The following is a 6,019-nucleotide window of genomic DNA, read 5'->3' on the forward strand; positions in this document are numbered from 1 at the left end:
TCAGGATGGCAATCGGGGGCCGGACACAAAAATCCACTGTCCTAACTACCGAATTTCCCGAGTTTTCACCACTTCACTTTTTCCTCGCGGAGCATAGCGTGGATGCGTCTGCACTGTTCGGCTGCTCGATCGCCACTACAGGGATAACTGGCTTGTGGTCGCCAAGCGTTCATAGCGACGTGACTTTTTGATCCTTCGATGTCGGCTCTTCCTATCATTGTGAAGCAAAATTCCCCAAGCGTAGGATTGTTCACCCTTTCAAGGGAACGTGAGCTGGGTTTAGACCGTCGTGAGACAGGTTAGTTTTACCCTACTGGTGTGTGCTAATACGTGCTATCGTAACGGAACTCCTGTGCAGTACGAGAGGAACCACAGGTACGGACCACTGGCTCAATACTAGTTCGACCGGACTTTGGTATGACGCTACGTCCGCTGGATTATGCCTGAACGCCTCTAAGGTCGTAACCAATCCGAGCTGATAGCGCTTCAAAACCTAATGGGCAATCGGAAGCTAGCGGGCCTAACAACCCTCCGAGATCCGCTGGAACTGCCTCTGCAGCCTGGCGCCTCATCCCCGCTTCATAGACTGGGCCGCATCGCGCGGGGTCGCACTGCACGTGTTAGTACCTGACCATAGGGAACGCCGGTGGCCGCCGACCTCGCCGACCGTGGACTTGACTAGTTTCGATGCCCACCGACCGCCCGCAAACGACGGGACTTCAGGCTAGGAGTTTCAAGTTGTAGAGATGCGTTCGCATCGATCCTCTCAGGCGACCTACGCCTGGTGGTGTTATGGTGGACGCAAGGCACGTCCTGGCCCGGTAGTATGTACAAGAAAATGTACAAGTCCGGGAATACGGGGTGCATCGTATGTAACGTTCGATGTACATATAAAGCCTGGTAGGTGTTGGGATTATATCTGCAACACAGGCATTATCGAAAGATGGTTAAGTGGAGTCACCCAATGGGTGCCGTGCGTTATAAGGTACGTAATGCACAGTAGAGATACATTGTCGGGAGGTGGAACCCGAAAAATGTACAAGTCCGGGAATACGTGGTGCATCGTATGTAACGTTCGATGTACATATAAAGCCTGGTAGGTGTTGGGATTATATCTGCAACACGGGCATTATCGAAAGATGGTTAAGTGGAGTCACCCAATGGGTGCCGTGCGTTATCAGGTACGTAATGCACAGTAGAGATACATTGTCGGGAGGTGGAACCCGAAAAATGTACAAGTCCGGGAATACGGGGTGCATCGTATGTAACGTTCGATGTACATATAAAGCCTGGTAGGTGTTGGGATTATATCTGCAACACGGGCATTATCGAAAGATGGTTAAGTGGAGTCACCCAATGGGTGCCGTGCGTTATCAGGTACGTAATGCACAGTAGAGATACATTGTCGGGAGGTGGAACCCGAAAAATGTACAAGTCCGGGAATACGGGGTGCATCGTATGTAACGTTCGATGTACGTATAAAGCCTGGAAGGTGTTGGGATTATATCTGCAACACGGGCATTATCGAAAGATGGTTAAGTGGAGTCACCCAATGGGTGCCGTGCGTTATCAGGTACGTAATGCACAGTAGAGATACATTGTCGGGAGGTGGAACCCGAAAAATGTACAAGTCCGGGAATACAGGGTGCATCGTATGTAACGTTCGATGTACATATAAAGCCTGGTAGGTGTTGGGATTATATCTGCAACACGGGCATTATCGAAAGATGGTTAAGTGGAGTCACCCAATGGGTGCCGTGCGTTATCAGGTACGTAATGCACAGTAGAGATACATTGTCGGGAGGTGGAACCCGAAAAATGTACAAGTCCGGGAATACGGGGTGCATCGTATGTAACGTTCGATGTACGTATAAAGCCTGGAAGGTGTTGGGATTATATCTGTCACACGGGCATTATCGAAAGATGGTTAAGTGGAGTCACCCAATGGGTGCCGTGCGTTATCAGGTACGTAATGCACAGTAGAGATACATTGTCGGGAGGTGGAACCCGAAAAATGTACAAGTCCGGGAATACGGGGTGCATCGTATGTAACGTTCGATGTACATATAAAGCCTGGTAGGTGTTGGGATTATATCTGCAACACGGGCATTATCGAAAGATGGTTAAGTGGAGTCACCCAATGGGTGCCGTGCGTTATCAGGTACGTAATGCACAGTAGAGATACATTGTCGGGAGGTGGAACCCGAAAAATGTACAAGTCCGGGAATACGGGGTGCATCGTATGTAACGTTCGATGTACATATAAAGCCTGGTAGGTGTTGGGATTATATCTGCAACACGGGCATTATCGAAAGATGGTTAAGTGGAGTCACCCAATGGGTGCCGTGCGTTATCAGGTACGTAATGCACAGTAGAGATACATTGTCGGGAGGTGGAACCCGAAAAATGTACAAGTCCGGGAATACGGGGTGCATCGTATGTAACGTTCGATGTACATATAAAGCCTGGTAGGTGTTGGGATTATATCTGCAACACGGGCATTATCGAAAGATGGTTAAGTGGAGTCACCCAATGGGTGCCGTGCGTTATCAGGTACGTAATGCACAGTAGAGATACATTGTCGGGAGGTGGAACCCGAAAAATGTACAAGTCCGGGAATACGGGGTGCATCGTATGTAACGTTCGATGTACATATAAAGCCTGGTAGGTGTTGGGATTATATCTGCAACACGGGCATTATCGAAAGATGGTTAAGTGGAGTCACCCAATGGGTGCCGTGCGTTATAAGGTACGTAATGCACAGTAGAGATACATTGTCGGGAGGTGGAACCCGAAAAATGTACAAGTCCGGGAATACGGGGTGCATCGTATGTAACGTTCGATGTACATATAAAGCCTGGTAGGTGTTGGGATTATATCTGCAACACGGGCATTATCGAAAGATGGTTAAGTGGAGTCACCCAATGGGTGCCGTGCGTTATAAGGTACGTAATGCACAGTAGAGATACATTGTCGGGAGGTGGAACCCGAAAAATGTACAAGTCCGGGAATACGGGGTGCATCGTATGTAACGTTCGATGTACATATAAAGCCTGGTAGGTGTTGGGATTATATCTGCAACACGGGCATTATCGAAAGATGGTTAAGTGGAGTCACCCAATGGGTGCCGTGCGTTATCAGGTACGTAATGCACAGTAGAGATACATTGTCGGGAGGTGGAACCCGAAAAATGTACAAGTCCGGGAATACGGAAAAGTTCCCCATGAAAGGCTGGGGATACAATTATTGATACAAATAATGTGCCTAAGGGTACATTTATTTTTCTAAGTCCCAGAAATCCGTCACTGAACATCACGACTTACAAACACATCTTCCCCCGGTCCTCCCATATACGGCACGGGGACAAGTATGAAGAATGAAAATCATGTGTGTATGGAACATATAATGTGCCTGAGAGCACATTTTTTTTCTAAGTCCCAGAAATCCGTCACTGAACATCACGACTTACGAAGACATGTTCCCCCGGTCCTCCCATATACGGCACGGGGACAAGTATGAAGAATGAAAATAATGTGTGTATGGAACATATAATGTGCCTGAGAGCACATTTTTTTTCTAAGTCCCAGAAATCCGTCACTGAACATCACGACTTACGAAGACATGTTCCCCCGGTCCTCCCATATACGGCACGGGGACAAGTATGAAGTATGAAAATTTTTGGTCACAGCGTGAAATCCCTCTAATGATCATGAAAATAGCATCGGATCACTTATCTGACCATAAAAAGTGAACCAAAACCCTATTTGGACAAACTTTTTGGTCCTATGAAAAATTCACTTTTCATATATGTCATGGTCGAAAATTTTCTAAGTCCCAAAAAATCACTTATTCTCGAATATCTCGAAAACTACGTATCGGACAGGGGTCAACCAAGGTGTTTTAGAAAGGTCTTTACAAGCTCTATTTAATGAGCCATAGCGACTTTCAAGTGATTTTTTGACACTTTTTCGCATATCGGCATCCTTGGTTCCCATACTGGCCATAGGCCATAGGGCACCGAACGGCCAACTTTTGGTCCGGGGGTGAAATTTTTTTTTCACGAGATTTTGATGAAAATGGCTTCGGAACGCGTTTCTAATAATGAAAAGTGAAACCAAACAGTATTTGCGAAGAAAAAAATGTCCTTTGAAAAAATCACTTTTCATATATGTCATGGTCGAAAATTTTCTAAGTCCCAAAAAATCACTTATTCTCGAATATCTCGAAAACTACGTATCGGACAGGGGTCAACCAAGGTGTTTTAGAAAGGTCTTTACAAGCTCTATTTAATGAGCCATAGCGACTTTCAAGTGATTTTTTGACACTTTTTCGCATATCGGCATCCTTGGTTCCCATACTGGCCATAGGCCATAGGGCACCGAACGGCCAACTTTTGGTCCGGGGGTGAAATTTTTTTTTCACGAGATTTTGATGAAAATGGCTTCGGAACGCGTTTCTAATAATGAAAAGTGAAACCAAACAGTATTTGCGAAGAAAAAAATGTCCTTTGAAAAAATCACTTTTCATATATGTCATGGTCGAAAATTTTCTAAGTCCCAAAAAATCACTTATTCTCGAATATCTCGAAAACTACGTATCGGACAGGGGTCAACCAAGGTGTTTTAGAAAGGTCTTTACAAGCTCTATTTAATGAGCCATAGCGACTTTCAAGTGATTTTTTGACACTTTTTCGCATATCGGCATCCTTGGTTCCCATACTGGCCATAGGCCATAGGGCACCGAACGGCCAACTTTTGGTCCGGGGGTGAAATTTTTTTTTCACGAGATTTTGATGAAAATGGCTTCGGAACGCGTTTCTAATAATGAAAAGTGAAACCAAACAGTATTTGCGAAGAAAAAATTGTCCTATGAAAAAATCACTTTTCATATATGTCATGGTCGAAAATTTTCTAAGTCCCAAAAAATCACTTATTCTCGAATATCTCGAAAACTACGTATCGGACAGGGGTCAACCAAGGTGTTTTAGAAAGGTCTTTACAAGCTCTATTTAATGAGCCATAGCGACTTTCAAGTGATTTTTTGACACTTTTTCGCATATCGGCATCCTTGGTTCCCATACTGGCCATAGGCCATAGGGCACCGAACGGCCAACTTTTGGTCCGGGGGTGAAATTTTTTTTTCACGAGATTTTGATGAAAATGGCTTCGGAACGCGTTTCTAATAATGAAAAGTGAAACCAAACAGTATTAGCGAAGAAAAAAATGTCCTATGAAAAAATCACTTTTTCTTAGGGTACGGGTCAAAAATTTTCTAAGTCCCAAAAAATCACATATTCTCGAATATCTCGAAAACTACGTATCGGACAGGGGTCAACCAAGGTGTTTTAGAAAGGTCTTTACAAGCTCTATTTAATGAGCCATAGCGACTTTCAAGTGATTTTTTGACACTTTTTCGCATATCGGCATCCTTGGTTCCCATACTGGCCATAGGCCATAGGGCACCGAACGGCCAACTTTTGGTCCGGGGGTGAAATTTTTTTTTCACGAGATTTTGATGAAAATGGCTTCGGAACGCGTTTCTAATAATGAAAAGTGAAACCAAACAGTATTTGCGAAGAAAAAATTGTCCTATGAAAAAATCACTTTTTCTTAGGGTACGGGTCAAAAATTTTCTAAGTCCCAAAAAATCACATTTTCTCGAATATCTCGAAAACTACTTATCGGACAGGGGTCAACCAAGGTGTTTTAGAAAGGTCTCAACAAGCTCTAAATAATGGGCCATAGCGACTTTTTAGTGATTTTTTGACAAATTTTGTCATATCGGCATCCCGAGTTCCCATACTGGCCATAGGCCATGGGGCCCCGAACGAAAAAATTTTGGTCCGAGGGTCAAAATTTTTTTTCTCATAAATTTGTTCAAAACGCCGTCGGAACGCGCCTTAGATCATGAAAAGTGAAAAGAAACAGTATTTTGCAAAAGTTGGGGTGGCCTATGACTTACATGGCCACGTCCTAGGTCCGAGTTCCCGAGGTCGTGTTCTTCAGTGGCGGAAAAAAAT

This window comes from Anopheles stephensi, unplaced genomic scaffold (genome assembly GCF_013141755.1).
Source record: "Anopheles stephensi strain Indian unplaced genomic scaffold, UCI_ANSTEP_V1.0 ucontig395, whole genome shotgun sequence".
Classification (NCBI taxonomy): domain Eukaryota; kingdom Metazoa; phylum Arthropoda; class Insecta; order Diptera; family Culicidae; genus Anopheles; species Anopheles stephensi.